General features: G+C 36.2%; 1 protein-coding gene across 1 annotated transcript in view; it reads right to left on the bottom strand.

Moving 5' to 3' along the window:
• Positions 1-21,047, bottom strand: part of LOC149784734 (glycoprotein-N-acetylgalactosamine 3-beta-galactosyltransferase 1-like) — a 39,933-nt gene that overhangs the window by 9,896 nt on the left and 8,990 nt on the right. The gene's annotated exons all lie outside the window — the stretch shown is intronic.

The following is a 21,047-nucleotide window of genomic DNA, read 5'->3' on the forward strand; positions in this document are numbered from 1 at the left end:
TTTCGATTATTATTGAGTGTGTGTCATAGGCAACAATACAAAACGGAGACAAGCAAGACAAACTTTATAGACAAATAAAACGTTGAATTTACATGATTATAGATCTAATAGATATATTTTCACGATCATGCAATTGGCCAAAACCGCAAACGCAGTTCCAAGACCAGGAAAGGAAATTAATCTTATTGGATACGCCGGCCAAGAGTAATAAAACTTAACCTCTAATATCAAGAACACCCATAACGGATAAGCGCAAATAAAATAAAATAATCATTTGCATATACCTCATAATTCACAATGAAATATCTCATTAATTATTCATTCTCTTACTTATAATTAATAGGTAATATTAATATTATAATTGATTATCTGGATAAAGTCAAAAAAATTCATGTGATCTGCATTACAATTAACGTATGAAGGTACCTAGGCCTTTATCAAATTATCATACATGGGACTCTTAACAGCAAAGTGAAACTCATATATGGGCACAAAAAGAGCCTAGTCTCTCAACGCAGGGGATATTTTTAGAAAAAAGACTACCTATACATGCCATAGTGGAAGGGTTCCATTTCTGAATATGAATATCAAGCTAACACTGTACGAGAAGTTCAAAAAATCTACATAGTATTTGCAATTCAGATTGTTTCTGATCTATAAAATCGAGATATATCCTTTGAATTTTTCTATCCATTTAGGTCGTGTCGAAAAATATCTTTACGATCGGCAGTTCATGAGTTGAGTGACGTCACTTTGGATAGGGATAGCGAGTTGGCTGGTCGAGTTGGCCATGTTTTGGACAAAATATATTGCAAGACTGTGACTGAATTCGACACTATCCAGGCAGGAAAAACAAAAAATTTCAAGTAAAAGAGATATTGAAACATTTGTGAGATTAATGAAGGAGATACACCATAGTTTGTTTTCAGCATCTAAAACAGATGCAATCAAAAGTAACACAAACATTTTACACATCCCACATAAAATATTATCCAATAAATGTAACAAAAGGAAGAAAATTATTGCAAATTCATATGTTAATTTATGATGTGATGTATTTACATGCGTATGTATGTATATATGCATGTATGTATGTATGTATGTATGTATGTATGTATGTATGTATGTATGTAAGAATGTATGACACGCCCTTGTTACGGATGTATGGTCAAATATCGATGGAAATATGTATGTGTATGATACCTCATATTCATTTATAGCCATAGCATTCCGATGATGTATATAGAGAGGCACACATGATACCACAATGACCTCTTAACAGATACAGCAGATAAGGCATCTTGACCTAAATTTGATACGCATAAGCCTCATATGTGGATTGCCCTTGGCCATTCATCTTCGCCTGCCTAGGTATCGATATGATAACCCGATCTACACCTTGGCGTATTACGCAGATATTTGTGTGCTTCGGGTCTGTGAATTTCACTAAATGCGGCGGCAAGCCACCACATCCAATCAAAATTAAGTTGTTCAAATTTGAACACTGTTCCTACATGATCGAGACAACGGATGCACATAACTTGAATGGACTGATAAATAAACAATTTTCCACTGCCGGTCTGTGTTTGCACAACTACCGTTCCTTCAAATACACCTCAAATAGGCTCCGTCTCGTATTTAGTCATACTTCTGATGTAAAACTTCAAAAATATCCTTTTGAAGTCAATTGCCTCCACCATTTATTGCCCATGTAAAATTAACCGCTGTTACACGCTATTGGTTAGTTGACATTACGTGCTAAGGGACGTAACAAATAACACATAAGACATTACACAAGACACTCTTCAGTCATCCTTGTTTTTCCACTTGGATTCGTCTCTTTCAAATCGCTGGATTTAATGATCATGTAAATGGTCCTCGGTGCTTGACTATACCAGAAAATTTGTTTTAAACAAAGCACTGCAAATGATGGTCGATGGATCCACGTTTATCCACATCTTCTCGTGTTTTCTAACAAATGGAATAATGGACCAATGCAGTTATATATATATATATATATATATATATATATATATATATATATATATATATATATATATATATATATATATATCCATGGACTTCCACTACAAGACCTTGAGAGTCATGATTACTCAATAAACAATGTCGTTTGGCAGCCCCTGAATATTATTGTTGACATTCGACCGACCCAATAATTAACTTCCATATAATTTGGATGGGCCGCCTACATCCGAAAAGTCAAGTGTATGAAGCTTAATGTTCAAGATCAATCTGAGAAAGCAGCTGTCTTGAACATTGATTTATCAGAGTTAGTTGTAGAATCGAAACTACATTGGCAAGCTCTAGATCACAAACGTTTGAGACTCCCCATTAAATGCGACAGTGTTTGAAGACTTCTTGTGAATCGAATTTAATACACCTACAGAATTACCGACTTCCAAAACCTTGAACCAGATTCAAGACGTCTGTAAATCGAACAACAGGTTTGATATGACCGACATAAAAGCCACTCTTCATGTGACATATGTCCCCCAGATAAACAGAGGACGCAACCACGTTTTATCATTGGATGTATTTTACAGTTCCAGTGATGTATTTAGCCAGTGCCATCTTGATGGCTGGAACTCACACGTTTAACCAGGAAAATTGATATATTTCGAGGCTCTCGTACTCTTTCTGCGTTTACTGAATAGAGTTTGGCCCAATCTGGGAAACAGTGAGTGTAGAGAAAGTCCATTTTCACAATTTCTTAGGATGAGTAGAACAGTTTCTTTTGAAATATCATTCTGAACAAGGAATCGAATATCCAACAGTTATGTTGAATAGAATCAAAATCATTTACACATAAAAGGTAAACGTACAATTTAAGATTCCATGAATGTTTGGCTATGCCGTTGAATAGAATACCTAAACATCCTGGCATCGTGCTCACGCACTTGCCTTAAGATCGCTACACCGGTCAAGGCGGTATGCGAACAGACCAACGAGAAGCTTTTTACTATTGATGCCAAAGTCACAATTGAGGCATTTTTGTTTTAAAGAATACATGTTGAAATAATGTCGATCCGATATAAACATTTCGAATGTTGTTGTGGAAAGTTTCGAGAAATTATTTCTAGATCACGGAAGTATCGATCCCTTGAAGAAAGATTTTAATACCAAAATATACGCCCTTCTTATGCCTACCTAGCGGTCTCGTCCACATCCTCACAACCCCTTTGGATACCACCTTTCATCGAGAATCATAAATCAAGAAGAGTAGAGTACGCGTTTCCTGTGGCTTTCCCTGGCTCTTTTAATGTTGCTAATCGATACCATATGTGCAAAACCAAATGACCAAATCATCTGGATGACCTATTTTAAAATATTTTCCTGATCAGTATATATGTACATTAACAAGGAGACCAAATGGTTTAGTTGTGGTGTGAAATTTCACGAACGGAAGTATAAATATACATCTTGCCATGAGAAGTCTCCAAGCTGTCACTGCCTTCCTTTCCTCGGTCCAGAATGGGATTCAAGTAGAAACCTTAGAAGAATATGTGTATTGTGGAACTGCGAAAACGCACTTTAATATAGTTTTTACAGGCTTAGGTGAACCACAATGAAGAAATGCATCCGCTATGACATAGACGGTTTTATCAACTCGTATCTGAATTATATAAGTTGGTTGATCACTTTGAAAGTGTTCAAATGGTCATACAATGATCAGCTACCCACAACGAAGAAGAGTTTCCAGGCTGCGACTTCTAACTTCAAGGTCGGAAAGCTAAAAATAATTCCACTGAACAGAGACTTACAATTATAAGTACCACCTTACGAAGAGATCGCATCGCGATATTTCTCGCCTTGTGAGTTAGTGGTTGAATTTCTTCCACATGATTCTCCAGCTGATTCTGTTTGTCAAAAGTATGATTTTTTCTCAGAGCACATTTAGAATCTAACAATGGAACTGCGTGATAGAATTTATAAGGAATTTGTCAATTTTCAAGCAAAACGCAAGAAGCAATTCCTTCCAATTAGCAACTACTTCTTAATCATTGGTGATTGAATGTCCTAAGGAGACTGATTAATGCGAAGACATTTAAAATGTCCCATGCTGTATTATCAGAGTTTCGCGAACGTCAGTGACCGTGTTCAAGACTTAGTGGATTATCAGACTTTTAAAAGAACTCATTAAACCAGACGAAATAATTCCTAGATCTTTGGAGAAAGTGTGTGTAAGTGTGTGTGTGTGTGTGTATGTGTATGTGTGTGTGTGAGAGAGAGAGAGAGAGAGAGAGAGAGAGACAGAGAGAGAGATGGAGAGAGAATACTTTTCTTAGGTCTCGCTTGCTAGCAGATTATTTGTGGTAATTTTATAAATGGTACATGCATGGTACACTGATTTTAACGTTCTCTAAAGAAAACTTGCTCTACTGAATATGTTTATGTAAATAGTCTTCCTTTTCAAACATATTTCGCTTCAAGACGCTTCAAAGTATGTTATGTCTACAGTAAACAAACGGAATTTAAATCTTCTTTAAAACGTTATGTATGACGATGCGCATTGCAATACTAATACTTATAAATATGATATTTTCAACATTATGGTATAAATTTGAAAAAAATCATCTGCCTCTTGCCGCTTGTATATATCAAACAACGCCTTTTCTTTCCATAAATTACAATTTTGTACATGAGCACACTTAGTAGTAATCAGTGATACAAACTTTACCCAATACCTCTGAACTATACACCATCCCCCAGGCCATATGGATGCATAAGGTTGCCCGTAAAAGCGCATACCACTATCTATTATACCAATTTGTAAATAAATCAAATTGCAGCAATAATTCTACGTAGAACCCTTTTTCTGAAACGAAATTATTTGTGGACAGTTTGTTATTCCGAAGGTAAGGGAGAAAATATGTTCCAATGGTCATCTTCTATTTGGCCAAATTATTTGTGCCACTTGCCACTTGTGGTAGGAATTTCCCAATTTTGATCAGTTTTTAAAACAAATACTGTTGCAACAACTTTGTTCCACTCCAACGTAGCGTAGTTTAAAGCTGATGCACAAATTTGCCAGTTTTTCTGTTTGTCTACTTCCAGCTTGTGTCCGAGATTCATTTATTTCAAATTATTAAGCTTTGCCATGTTAGTATGTTTGTTTAAATTTAAAAAACAAACTGAAACCGATAGATATTAAACCAATGCTACTAGTTTCCATGAAGTGGTTAATTTTTTTCTAATTCCATGTTCAAATTATTTCTTACCAAAACAAACCGATTTAGCACCTGCCTAAATATTGAGATGCCCCATATGGGACTATCTTAAAAAATCAATAGGTGTATCAGCTGAAAAAAAGTATTTTCAAAACTTTAATCAATGCACAATAAACATATGTACACAAAACATTAAGTAACCGAATTTGTTTCTTTATTCGTCTATTTTGGCAATATGTCTCCTGGATGTGATTCTATTTTGTTGATGCAGTTATAGGTCGTCTAAACCAAATGATGTTTAATACTTCTGCGAATGCAAATATGTATATAATTCGCAAACCTCCCAATTCGTAATCTGTAAGAAAAACTTTTCAACTGAATTATTCCAAATCAATTTATGAAGTATATTATTAATTTCGATTATGATTATGTTGATGGTGATGGTAAGGGAAGTGGTACTTTGCTTATTTGAGATAATGCTATCAATTTACAAACGTGATTATATCAAATGATTTAAGGGTTCTTAGTAACCATTGATTTGATATGTTTCTTTGCTTTTATTTTTCAAACATTATTTGCACAATATTTTCCAAAATGAGTTGAAAATTTACATCCATTATTATAAATTCACTGTCTTCTCAGTTTAACGATAAGTCTGACAAAATCTATCCTCGCTTCCAGCTTTACTTACAAACAAGATAACATTAGTTTTATCAATATTGGTGCCTGGTCCAGACAATGTACAATAGTAAAAAAGAGAATATCAAAGGTAGACTTAAAGTCTTACATTTTCTATCCAGAGGTCAAACGTTTCATGTTATTAATTTGTATTGCTCTAATATCTGAACTGTAATTAAACTTTGGTCTACCAAATAGGACATCATCCTTATGCGAATATTGCTTGCATTATTCAAAATATAAATTAGCAAGGTTAAGCGCATCGCACCACCATTGTCAACGCATATTATGAGGTGTTGTATAACAGTCCAAGATATACATCTCAAGTACAAGTGTTTATGTCGATCCTCTCAAACTTCACATGCGTATTTACTTTTAATCTCATCTTCATGCCAACTCTCATAGCAGCGTTACGATGGTTTTAGGACGTCGATTTCTACAATGCATCATATACATATCAAATCAAAGATAAAGCTTGTTTGAAAAATATAAATTATATTTGCCACATCTGTGTGATCAAAGAATCGATACCCAAACCACAATAAACCTATTCTTTAGCCAGTGAGATGTGGTCCTTTAAAAAAGAATCCTGATGATGAAGCTAGGAAATGTAAAATAACCTCAAAGACAAAACCAAATGGAAGAGAGGTGCAGCAAGTTCACTCTCTTAGAAGAAGAAGAAAGGAAAGAAGCCCAAAATAAAAGGTCTCATTCAGCAAATAGAGGCATTGCTGTTAGTACGTGTACTTATTCGGCTACGGTCTCTCGCTGCACTTATTATTCTGCATCTACTTCATTACAGATGATTTCTGCCATATCTATTGCATTAAAAGATGATACCTTCCAAACCTATTCCATTAGAGATGAAGGCCTACCAAATCTACTCCATAAAGACAATGCCTACCAAATCTACTCCATAAAGACAATGCCTACCAAATATACTCCATAAAGACAATGCCTACCAAATCTACTCCATAAAGACGATGCCTACCAAATCTACTCCATAAAGACAATGCCTACAAATCTACTCCATAAAGACGATGTCTACCAAATCTACTCCATTAAAGACGATGTCTACCAAATCTACTCCATTAAAGACGCGGCATGGTAAATCTACTCCATTAAAGATTATGCCTACCAAACCTGATTTAAGACCTTTGTTTCCAGATTTGATGATAAAATAGTATTATATGTCTAAAGAAACTTCTACTCAGTCAATATATTTTTACAGCTCCCGTACAAACGTGTCACGTTTCAAGTATTTCTCATCGTCCTAAAATGATTCACTTCTCCTGTTCATATGAAAAACATTGAAAACAACGATCGATTCTGCAAGTATTTTTACTCCAGTATCAAATTAAATGAAAAACCGAACCTGATGTTTGTTTGCTCAACTATCGTAAAATACAACGACGCTGACAACAAACGTTCCGTTGGTCATTAATTCCTCTCAAATTGGATTTTGCAATATTTATTGATGATGAATGATATCGCGTTCATTGAAAATTTATTCATCATCATTATCTTTCTGTCCGTAAATCGTATATTGACACTGTTAATAGTAACACGAAAATAGATTTTGGACAGTTGTTGTTGTTGTTGTTGTAGGGTTTAACGCCATTTTTCAGCACACGATAGGCTATACATGGCGGCCAGTATTAATGGTGGAGGAAGAACCCGGGAAAACCCCGGAAAGAACCACCGACCCACGAGAAGCTACCGGCAAGCTTTCTCACATACCCACATTAGCCGAATCCGAGACTCGAACCCACGCAGACAGAGGTGAGATGGCAGTGATCCGTAACGGAAAGCGCTTTAGACCACTCGGCCACTCGGGGCCCCCGATTTTGGACAGAACATTCTATTTATGAAAGGAAAGTTACCGTGAGACTACATTTACGAGAACAATTATTCAGGTAATTATAACAGCTGTATCATGTCTACCAAGGAGTCGCACCACAACCATTAGATGATTTAGGAGATATGTTAAAATCTTAAAACTAATGGTTACTCGAGAATTGCATGTTCTAAAAGATGTAGTATTTACGCAGGCGGAAGCACTCACCATCCAACAAAATTCCAAACACGTTTTGATGAACGCAGGAATAAATCTGTATTGATTCGGACAAGAAGAAATCTCATAGGACCCTAAGACATCCATATCAATTATGTTATTGCCTCTCGTAGGCATTAATAACTCGTTTACTCCAAAGCAGTAAATGTCATATTGCTTTCAGAATTAAACAATCCTCTGGAAATCAACAGTGATCATAGCCTGATGACATGAGATGGAACCGTTAGCAATGGGCGATAAGACCATTTTCTATCCAGAACAACCGTCCCGGACTAAACGTGAAGAAGAAACGTACACTTGTGATGTCAATATGACCAGACCTAGAACGACACTTAGTTTCCTGTTTTTGTCGTCACATGGCTTACATAATCACAAGCCTGGCTAGATATCATGTTGATGGTGAGTCAAGACAATAAGTTGGAAATGTGACTGAAAGGAGCACAGACTTTCAGAAGAGACTAGTTTGAGAGAATGGTATGAAGACTTGAGTGACAAGTCTCCATCTCCACTGACGTCCTTGGAAACTAAACACATCGAATCTATATTGCAACATAGTACGGATCCTATCTGTTCATCGACTTACTTTACACATATTTTCAAGAAACTAGTAGTGTGAACATATCACTTATCATTACCTGTGAAAAGAATCAATATATAGTTCGTAAACAGCTTCCTGGAATAAAGTGTTTTATACAAAAGATGTTTCTCGTTACTGAAATCAAACAGACGTTCAATCATATGTCATCAGCACGGCAAACAGTCATCGGCAAGGATCCCACTCGGTAATCGTCTACCTTCCCAACGACCACCGTGTGGAATATTTTAATTAGTATGAATTATATGCTATGAAAGACGTTATCGTTGACTTTTTGATCAACTCAATTCATTAATGTGAGATTACGGGGATCAGATTCGATAGTGTAAAGACAACATTGGGCGCATTGTCTTTACCTCCCCATTACTGAAGTCGCATGAGAATATGTATTGACTTTTAAACATGATGTGTCTTGAGCCGATGACAAAATAGAAACCAGTTTTGACAACATTATGATGATGTTTCTAGAGCCGATGACAAAACAAAAACCACTTTTGAGAACATTATGACGATGTTTCTAGAGCCGATAACAAAATAGAAACCACTTTTGACAACATTATGGCTACTTTCCTTAGTACAGGGTATTATCATCAAGCAATTGATCCAACGGTTATTCGCAATAGGCCCGTTAAGTATAGGCTCAGACTGTTCTTGTAACGACCGAGAGCAGGTTCATATTAAGCTTGATTTAAGGTTTGGAAGTTTTTTGAACAATTAACTAACAGGGGAAGATATTATTGTGTGTAATGATAAAATTTACGTCAAAGTAGAGATAGTTTTGGTCATTTCATTGACAAGTTGCATCCATGTCTTGCTCAGTGTTTCCAGAGATTACTCTCTTAGCTCTATATGTACCCATGCACTTTGTATTAAGTAGGTGATTTCCTGACCGCACATGAACCGGAACATGCCTATTGCTAGCACAAATAATCATTTAAAGTTTTGTTTTCACAAGACACAACTGGCTCTTTCTTGCGACGAAATCCAATCTTGATCTGAATGTGATTTAAAAAACGTCAACATTGAAATAAAATTCTAATAGTTAGAATCACTGTGAATATGCAATATGTTACTCAGTTAAATCAAATTCCAATTTACGATTATTAATACAGTGTACGAACTCTATGACACGTGAAAGGACAACACATATGCTGTAATAAAACCGTGATATGCAGTAAAAGGTATTGTTTATATTTAAAATGTTGTAACATGCTGAAATTTATGATGGATGTGAGTGTTACTATTTCAATTTTTTGCCATATAAGATAATTATTGCGACATTTCTAAAATATTATATTAAAGTAAATGATTAATAGTTAATGTCCTGTACATCTTTAGTTTTTAATTTGATATTCATCGTTTTCTTAACAGAACTATATTCATTGATTAATTAACTATTATAACTATTTCTTTATTCTATTACGGAATTAATTGATTCGTTTCTGGCATAATTTATGTATTATATTACGTACACACTTTTAAGTAAATTTCACAAGCACTTAAGGGAATTAGTGATTGATAGAACACGTGAAATAAAATGAAGACCAACAATTATGGCATTACTAGCTGGAATGATTTATCTTGCAAATATTTTTCATAATTCTCGATTTTGAAATTAAATAAATAATGTAGAATTCAGAAATAGTATTTATATAATCAACCCAGTTATTACTGTCTCGAGATAAATATAAAACAAAACACATATATACACCCCCTCCATGAAAAACAACTATTCAAGGAGAATTGTGCGAGAATGGGATTAAATTATAATAACGATCAATCTATATAATACTTAATTTAAAAAATATTGTTTTACAGTGATACACTATTGACCTAAATATATCTGCAGATAAATGACATGTACAGTATATGCGTGCCGTTTTATAGTACTAGAGAGGAATGCTAGGTGATAAGATAACATAATATGGCCATGGCCACTAATATTGCAATGCACACATTTATTCCTAGGAACATTATTAGCCGAAACTGCAATGTTAAGGTACACGTTACTGTTAAGATAAACATTACTGAAAGAATGCTCTCTTTCGCTCGCTCTCTCTCTCTCTCATATTTTTATTATTGAATATGTGTTTTTTCTCTCTCTGACCTTTTTCATTGATCTTTGTATCCATTCTGCCTAATGTTTTAAGCTACTACTACTACCATTAATACTACTACTACTACGGCTACTCCTACTGCTACTACTTATTATTATTATTAGTAGTAATAGTAGCTGTAGTAGTAGTAGTATCAAATGAAGTTGCACATATATAGTTCACCAGGTAAAGAGAAGAAAAGATTTGTAACTTGTGTTTGAATATAAAACGGGATTGGTAATGTGTTAAAAATTTATATTGTTGGACAGGTATCACTCAAGAACATTTGGAGATCATGATTACTAATATTATTGGATACATGTCACATAGATTTCTTTTTTATTTGCTTCATTACACTTTCTACTTTCTGCTGCAGCTGTAGGTGTTGCTGCAAGAATTAATTTTATCGCATGAGTGGAATTCGCCTAACATCGATGAGGGTCCACGGGGGGGGGGGGGGGTACGGAGTGATTTAAGGTGTTCGCCTCTACAGATCACTCATACATCTCACTTCGCTCAGCTTAACCGACGAGGGTATTTAAAAGATTGCCAGTAGCTTCCCGTGGGTACGTGGTTCTCCCGGGATCTCTCCGGTTTATTCCTCCAACAAATATATTGGTTGCCGTGTAAATCATATCATGTGCTAAACAATAGCGTTCAACCCACAAAAACCAAACCAAAACTAACATCGATGCATACTGAAACTCTATTTTCCTCACATTCCTGAACAAAAAATGAGGGTCAAAGTTAATATGGGGATATTGTGGATAGCGATGTAACTTTCAAACTTTTCAAACTGGACAACACTAATGGACAAGTTCATATCCTTAAGATAAAGCGCAAAAGCTTGGGTTTTTGCATAGACTTCAGATAATGCTTAAACACATAGCGTTGAAGTAACAATGGTTGTGACGACAAAGGTAATGGCAATACAGAGCATCGGAAATATCTGCTGTCGATAGCTCGTACAAATAAAACAGGTATAAACATGAGAATAAATAAAAATCTTCTCTTATTCATAACATTATTAGAGGTAAACATAAATTAATGATATACTCCGCGACTCAGCTATAATCTCGAATTGATTTACCAATTCTAAATAATAACGAGTAGATGAACCTGAAATAATCAACGATTACAACAGTCTCTTTTTCGAGACGATCTCGGACTACAAAAGATGTGCATGTAGCTAGGTCGATCAGAGGGAAATGTCCTGTTTGCATGACACTAACTTCAGTCACTCTCCGCAGAAGAACGTACGTAAATATGTTGCAGTTATTATTACAGTGATTCTTGTGAAAGAATGTTCGGGCGATAACGGAAGTCAAGGAGGTTGTTGATTGATTGATTGATTGATTGATTGTTTATTTAACGGCGCATCAGCACTTTTAGGCTATTTAGCGCCAAACAAAGTGTTATTTGTATAATCTTTTAAAACCTATAAAAGGTCCTATATCGACCAGCGATATAAAAGAACAAATGGTTGAAATTAAAAACAGTAAGATGGCAACGGTGCAAAATAAAGCTTCCCGATCAACGGGAGATGTAAAAAAGATGAATAGGTATTAAAATGGGACGGTACATATATTGCATAAAACTGCACAAGGTGATAGCATAAAAGTCAGAGTTTAGAGTAAATATTTACAGCTTTCAAGAACTCTATAATACGAGTGATTTTTATATTATCAAAAAGTTCTTTCATGTCAGGCACAATGTAATAACGATCGCGCGTAGGTTGTAGGTCAAAGCACTCTATCATAAAGTGCTTGACAGTGAATGGTTCATTGCAAGAAACGCACTCTGGTGGGTCTTCACCTTTTAGTATGTGGGTGTGGGTGATATAAGTATGACCAATTCGGATTCTTGCAATGACTACCTCCTCCCTACGAATGGTTCTGTAGGAAGGAGTCCATTCTCCTAGAGTTGGTTTGATTGCGTGAAGTTTGTTATTTACAGCATCATTCCATGATGCCTGCCACTTCTGACGTAAGAACTTTCTGATACAAGTTTTAAAATCAGTATATGGTATTTTAAAATCAGATGGTTCTTGAGAAAGGGCCATTTTAGCAGCGCGATCTGCTTTTTCGTTACCTTTAATACCAATGTGGCTAGGTAACCAACAGTATATTATATTGTGGGAGACACTCAACTCGGTATTTTTTACAAGTATGTTTTTCAATAATGGGTTCTCCAGTTTTCTATTGTGTAGTGACTGGAGTACTGATAGCGAGTCGGAGAAGATGATACAGTTTGAAATACGGTTCTTTTCTATATGTTGCAGAGCAAGGTCTATTGCTCTGATTTCGGCTGTAAAAATTGATGCTCCATTTGGTAAGCGAACTTGCGTTGTGTGATTTCCACAAACAAAGGCTGCAGCAGCCTTTTCCTCATCCTTTGATCCATCAGTGTAAATTCTGGTGTAGTTTTTAAATTCGGTGAGGAGTTCATGGTAAGAGTTGTGGAAGATAGAAGGGTTTGTTTCGGATTTTTTTCCATCGTGTAGCGTAAAACGTACTTTTGGTTGTTTAATTAGCCAGGGTGGTGTTTCGGAGATGGATGTTTTCTGAATTTTAGAAAGATCTATTTTTGTACTGTCAAGGCTGGATGATATTCTAATGCCAAAGGAAGGTATGGCGTTTGGTTTATTTTCGTATAAAGTTTTGTATTTGGGTTGAAAAACAGCCGAAAAAGCAGGATTAAGTGGGCTTGATTTTAATTTGAGAGCATACTGTGTGGAAAGCATTTCTCTACGATGCGATAACGGTGGTTCGTTCGCTTCAGCTAGTAGGCTTTCACAAGGGGATGTTTTAAATGCTCCCAGAGCCAGTCTTATTTCCTGATGATGAATTGAATCAAGCATTTTCAAATATGATTTTCTGGCTGAACCATACACAACGCATCCATAGTCCAGTTTGGACCGTATAAACATTCTATATAAATTGACTATGACTTTTCTATCAGCACCCCAGTCAGTGTGCGCTACTACTTTAAGTAGGTCAAGTGCTTTTAAGCATTTGGCTTTCAAGTTTTTTAGGTGTGGAATAAAAGTCAGTTTTCTGTCAAAGATAATACCCAAAATTTTGTTTCCTCAACAACTGGAATAGGTGTTCCGTCCAGCGTGAGTTTAGGTTCATCATGGTGTCGTCGTAATCGACAGAAATGCATACATACCGTTTTTGATTTCGAGAATTTGAAACCGTTCGTACTAGCCCAATTTTGAATCTTGTTGATATTTTACTGTAGTTGTCTTTCAATTGTATGCATGTGCTTTGACCGATAACATATGAGAAAATCATCAACATATAGTGAGCAATCCACACCAGGAGTCAAACACTTGGTGATGTTATTAATTTTGATATTGAAAAGTGTCACAGATAAAATACTGCCCTGGGGCACACCCATCTCTTGCTCGTGCAAATCTGAGAGAGTACAGCCCACTCGTACCTTGAATTCTCTGTCGGAGAGGAAGTTGGATATGAAAGAGGGCAGACGGCCTTTAAGACCTAGATCGTGCAGGTCTTTTAGTATCCCGTACTTCCATGTTGTGTCATAGGCCTTTTCTAAATCAAAGAAAACCGCTACTAAATGTTCTTTCTTGATAAATGCATCGCGAATGAATGTTTCTAGTCTAACCAGATGATCGTTGGTGCTCCGTCCATAACGAAAGCCACTTTGGAAAGGAGATATTAAATTGTTAGTTTCCAGGTACCATACAAGCCGAGAATTGATCATTCGTTCAATTGTTTTGCACATGCAGCTTGTGAGTGCAATAGGTCGATAGTTGGTAGGATCTTCACTATCTTTACCGGGTTTGGGAACTGGTATTACTGTTGCTTCTTTCCATATTTTAGGTAGGTTACCAGTAATCCATAAATCATTGAAGAGTTTTAAAAGAGATGTTAAAGATGATTCTGGAAGATGTTTTAAAAACTGGTAATGTATTTTGTCAGGCCCAGCGGAAGTATCATGGGCCTTGTCTAAAGCCTCCATAAGTTCTGATAGTGAAAACAGCTGGTTGTAGCTTTCCGAGTTGTTGGATGTGAATTTTAAACGTGACTTTTCTTTTTGAGTTTTCAATTTTTGGAAGGCTTCGGAATAATTAGATGATGACGAATTTTTAGAGAATGTATCAGCAAGAACATTTGCTATGTCACGTTTTGAGCTAAGATTGTTATTGTTCACTTTTAGATGTCGGAAAAAATTGTGTTTTCCCTTTCCATTTATTTTTCGGATCGTGTCCCAAACTTTCTTAATTGAGGAACGAGAGTTTAAAGAGGAAACATATTTCATCCATGATGCTCGTTTACTTTCTTTGATTGTGCGGCGAGATTTGGCCCGGAGAATACGATATTTACTTAAATTCTCGGGCGTCGGATGATTGTTAAATTTTTTCAAGGCTTCTCGGCGTTGCCGTATGGCTTCCTTACATTCCTTAGTGAGCCAAGGTTTTAGGGTTCTTTTACAGTTTGCTGAGGACTTGGGGATAGATTCTTCTGCAATGTCGGCTAAAATAGATGTAAAATGCTGAATGGGGTCGTTAACATTGAAAACTGTATCCTCATTCAGCCTGGTTTTACAGAGTGTTTCGAATTTGGCCCAGTCGGCCTTCTTTAAATTCCATTGTGGAATTACTTCATCAGTTGTAGAGTTATGATTTACAAGGGAGATTGGGAAATGATCGCTGCTGTGAAGGTCATCAGCGACCTTCCATTCATAGTCCAAAAGCAGCGAAGGAGAACAAATTGTCAAATCGATGCATGTGTATGTACCCGTGCCTGGGTGTAAATATGTAGGTGTTTTGGTATTATATAGACACAGATCGTGTCTAGAAATAAAGTCTTCAACTTTGTGACCTCTGTCACTTACATGATTCGATCCCCATAAAATGTTATGGGCATTAAAATCCCCGAGTAAAACAAAGGGTGCGGGAAGCTGTTGAACAAGATTATCGAGTTCGTTTGGTACTAGGTTAGTGTTTGGTGGTAAATAAATAGAGCAAAATGTAATCACTCGATGTAGAGTGACGCTTACAGCAATGGCTTGTAAACTGGTGTTTAAAGGAATGAAACTATGAGGAGTTCTGTTGTTCACAATAACAGAAACTCCTCCTGATGCCCTATCAACATTTGGAGAGCAGGTGTTAAACAGGGAGTAGTTTTTAAATGTGATGTTGTCCGTATCTTTCAAGAAGGTTTCTTGAAGGCATAGTACCGCAGGATCATGTTCGTTTAAAAGCAGGAGAAGATCATTGTAATTTGCTTTAAGTCCTCGACAATTCCATTGTATGATAGTGTTTTTCATTATAAATTTAAATTAAAGATTGTGGAGCTAGGTTAGACCTTTCGCAGAGGAAATTTGTTTGATTATTTCTCTGGAGGAAGTACGGGGGTGAATTTTTTGTTTGTAGGTCTGGAGTTCCCTTGAGCGCATGGAGCAGATTCTTCTGCATCCATGCTCTCGATGTCTCCAAACCTGTTATATAGTTTGATGGGGTCATCTGACCCCTTTTGTTGCCTGTTTCCATGAGATTTATTTTTGTTTTTTGGTGATTTAGGTTGTTGGGTATTATTAAATGTAGTCTGAGTAGATGCCGTGTTTTTCTGTGCTTGGTAATGGGGGGTGTTTGAATTTGGTGTTGAATCGGGTGCTTCTGTTTGTGTTTGAGCGTCCTTCGTTGTTTTAGGATTGCTCTTCACTACAGTGGAGAAGGATGGGCCAGGATGGGCTGTTTTTGCCTGTACAATTTTTCTGGCTTCTGGATAGGGAATATTATTTGTGTATTTTACCCTCTGAATTTCCTTCTCCTGTTTCCAGGTATCGCAATCCTTGGAATTTGCGTGGTGCTCTTTTCCGCAGTTGACACAATGCGGAGTTGCTCTACAATCAGATTCCTGATGAGCATTGTCTCCGCATCGGCCACATATTTGGCTCTTGGAGCAGCGGTCTTCGTGATGGCCGTATTTTTGACACTTATAACACCGAAGTGGGTTGGGAATGTAAATCTCTACCTTTACTTGCAAAAAGCCAACTTTTACCACTTTGGGTACAGTTGGCCTGTTGAAGGTGAGTACAATGGTGTTGGTGTCCTGCAGATTGTTATTACGTTTAATACGTATTCGTCGGACTGCAGTGACACCTTCATCTTTCATTCCTTCGATGATGTCAGCGTCGGTGACTCCAGCCAAGTCACGGCAGCGAATCACGCCTTTGGACGTATTCAGTGTGGTGTGAGCGAATGAGGTTACTGGGATATCAAAGAACGTTTTCATTTTCCTGATATTGTCTGATTGACCTCGTCGCTCACAGTCAATAAGAAGACAACCCGATTTCAACTTTTTAACACTTTTGGGTGTGCCAATCGATCCTGTGATAGTCTTTTCGATGACAAATGGAGATAGTGCGGCAAGCGGTTTCGTGGCATCTTTTGACTGTATGACCATGAAGCGTGGAAATGACTCCACACTACATGGTTCATCGTCAGACTCTGATAAGTCAAGGAGGTTGTACTACATTGTCTGTGATATGGTCGAAGTAGAAGGTCAACATGGTGTCTAATTAGGATCAAAGACAGTTGTAATATGGGATACGGATTTTCCGCATCGGCGTACCTCCCATACCGGAAGGGAGTGTGAATCTCTGGCTGTAAAACAACAATAGGGGAGTGGTCTTAATTAGGGATTGCATGACAATAGAACAAATAAGAAAACAATTGGTTCTTTCGATTAATGAGCGCTATAGTGGGGGTTGGTCTTAGTACCGAGATTGCCCCGCGGATGGGTTTCACAGTATATGGTATCAATATAAATGCAATTTGGGTGTTTCTATATTATTTGCTTTTAGGGTGTATACCTGTTATTTTTTATTGTAAACTTGAGAAATCGAATTTTATAAACGTTATGGGGCATGAGAACCACTAAAGAAAAAAAATGTTATTTTTAAAGTATTTATTGATAAAGATATAATGCTAGAGGTCTTGTGAAAAATTTCTATCTGTCTAGGTTTCAAAAGTTTCACATGCAACCATCACCCTATGAATTTGCACATTTTTGCTTGCTTTTAACTACACTAGAATATGATTAGTAGCCTCAGTTTGATAATAATTGTTTCATTACCATCAGATATTTAACAAAGTCGCAATTATTCGATGAATCCGGCACACAAAAACTCTTATTAAATTAATATACATGCACGTAAATACTCTAAAATTGAAACATTCGACTGTTGTTCCTTTTCTTAACTGTAGATTTTGTTTTCTTGAAATCAGGTATAATGTATTTTAGCAGCTAACAAGATTCGTTTAATTGTACATTTGCTGGTAGAAGGCAGACATAACTAGACTTTAATGGTAAACAAACACAAGCACATGTTTGGCCTACTTTTACAAAATTCGAATAATTTCCAGTGTTAGATTCCAACATCCTGGTTTCAAAAATGTATCCATGAAAAAGAACTTAAATATTTCTCATCATTAAAAAATTACTCGAATCGATTGGCATTACTAGAAATAAAGCCTGATACAGTTTTGACACAATGACAATTCATTCATACGTATCATGCGGATATACATTGCATGTTTAACAATTAATAGAAACGTAACATTATATACGTTTGCATAATATATTACGATAATCAGTAAATCCCTTTTCTCCTTGTTAGTTGTTACAAAATCGCACAACAGTTCAATGTTAGATTTAAACAGTTTTCCAAGAATCTGGTTTGCAAACTATATCCGTGGAGAAAACATTAAATGCCTCTGATATCTTAAACACCTCAATTGGAATTACTGGAATGATAATCGATACCGCAAACTTTCGTCAAAATGGTGAATCAGTATCACGTATTATGCAGAGACATACTAATAAATAAAGCAATGATATAGACCTGATTTTGAATAACAATGTTCCCAGACATATATGATGAAAACATGTAGCTAAATTTTATCAGTAAATCATGTTTTTCTTTCTATTTTGAAAATTAGGTAAAATTGCAATATTGGATGGAAAACTTGAGCCCATTAACTGTGTTAGAAAAGATTATATATGACAATAATTATATCAAAATCTGCTGGACGCGGTTAGAACATCATAGGATGCGGGAGGTCGCCGGTTCGAACCCCGACAGAGACACATCAAGGACTTATAAAAATGGAATTAGCAGATGCCTCGCTTGGCGCTCATCATAAAGAAGTTAGTATAATGACTGTTCGGCCTGGTGTCAGGATAATGTGTGACTGGGCAGGACGTGATGAAACATGTCTGCGGCATGATGCCCCAGAGCTAGACATCACTATAATGTGCCACACTGTAGACATGGTAGAGATATTATGAAAATTGTTAAAGTTTCATTATAAATGTAAAACTAAAAAATCACAAATTTCACTGGCTCATCAGCGTTCTTATAAATAACTTCCGATAAATATTAAATTCAAAGCTCTGTCGGTAAATCTATGAAATTTTACGATGCTTGATACTTTCTTAAAAATAAAACAACGAAATAAAAAAATAAATATTATCGCTCACAATACATTCGCTTAATGATTCACCTTTGAAACTAAGTGTTTGTTTGTAAATTAATGGAATCAACACAATGAAGTAAAAAATCCAGAAATTAAACGATAAATGTCACTTTAATGGCACAAATATTTTTATTGGTGTTTCAAAGCATACTTAAGTAGAAGCAAAGGTCATTTTATGTCATCATATAGTTTTTGAGTAATTGTGCTGACAGGGTATTTATCACAAAATGATCGTAGTTTTCAAGGTAGCAAAAACTACAACCATTATCTCTGTGTAAAATTATGGTTTGTGAAGGACAACATACTGCTGCGCACTAAGATTTCATTGACAGATGACGACTATGATGTAGTCATTAAAATATTTAAATATTCAAATCCGAATCTCCGTAGTGAAAGAATAAAAGAACATGACGTAACACGGACCGAAAGGAAACTGACCATTTCGATAAATATCTAAAGATATTTAAAAGCATCAGAAATCAAATCGTTTTTAGAACAACTGTGTGACAATTAAACTTGGTGATGTGAGAACCCAAACCGAATCCAAGTTATCATGCAATCCTTAAATCACAAGAAACCGATCACCGGAAACTGATCAACGTTAGAACTCATTCTCAGCCTTGTTTGTTTTTAAGAAAAGATGTAACATATCATTTGAAGAGACTATTAAAGAAGATATAAACGAATATAGGTTACAGCCGAATGATTGGACACAACTGAAGAGAAGATGTTATTACAAAAAATGAAAGTGCTTCAAACGTCAGAGGTATGTGACACTACCGGATGTCCACTATTTAAAGTGATGCTTGAAAGTATTAAAAAGTGTCATGAGGCCGCATAAAATGTTTGAACAAGTCCACAAGGAAGGACTGTTTAGGATATTTTCTTAGCGGAGTATTGTTTCTGCACCTCGCACTCTAAATCTAATGGCAAAATTACTAGGAGTTTGTCGCTCATCTTAGCTAAAAGAGATTATCGCTTTGCGTCATTCCACATCCTCTCTGTTTATATGTTGCAAGCCAAAATAGTATAGTACTGTCCTGGCTGAATGTAGGCTGATAAATCAGCCAGTAACCCGTGATGATATTGATTTTCGGATTAGAGGCTGATATCAGCTATTCATTCAAAGCTGCAAAAATCTCCAAACAGTTTGGCTGCAAAAATCAGTGTACATTTAATACATTCCCCGGTATTTCTCGCGGCTGTAATGCTATAATTGACTGAAGGTATTTCTAGGCGACATGTAGTCCGGAGCAAATCATATGTTTGGTGACTTGCAAGTCCACATGGAATCGTGCATCCACCTGTCGTGTGGCCATTTTGAAGTGGGCTCTAGATATTGCTTTTGCCAATTATAGGCATGTGTTTAATTTGTACGCAGGTTTGTTCCGGAAAGATCTGAATGTAACAAAATTGTACATTGTAATGAACAGGGGACATCGCACCCACGCATCGTCCATCAGTATCTATTCAGATTTGGGGGACTGATTTATCGGACTAGGTTGGACGCAACACAGCAAAAAAAAAAAAAGCCAGATCCAGTCATACCAGTCGTAAAATTTACATTAGAGTATAGTTTGTAATAAATAAGCATCATCGGAAGACAGCAACACATGTCTTGTGCAAATTTCACCAATCTGAATAAGTAATACACGTTTATCTTTCAAATCAAGTTAGTCATCATGTTGAAGACCTAACAGGCAAGTAAGATGCTATATGATTAGCCAATTCTTTATGTTTGATATAGACGATACCTTTCATTTGCAAAGGAGCAATGGTTCAAAACAGTTTTGGATAGCTTCTTCTGCCACGGACCGATGTTAAACGAATTTGATCGATGATCCGTAGCTAGCAACTACTCCACGAAGCCAAGTGCTAAAGTGTCCACAATTTTAAGCCC

The sequence above is a fragment of the Sinohyriopsis cumingii genome, chromosome 14, assembly GCF_028554795.1.
Source record: "Sinohyriopsis cumingii isolate HCF-2022 chromosome 14, ASM2855479v2, whole genome shotgun sequence".
NCBI classification, from domain to species: domain Eukaryota; kingdom Metazoa; phylum Mollusca; class Bivalvia; order Unionida; family Unionidae; genus Sinohyriopsis; species Sinohyriopsis cumingii.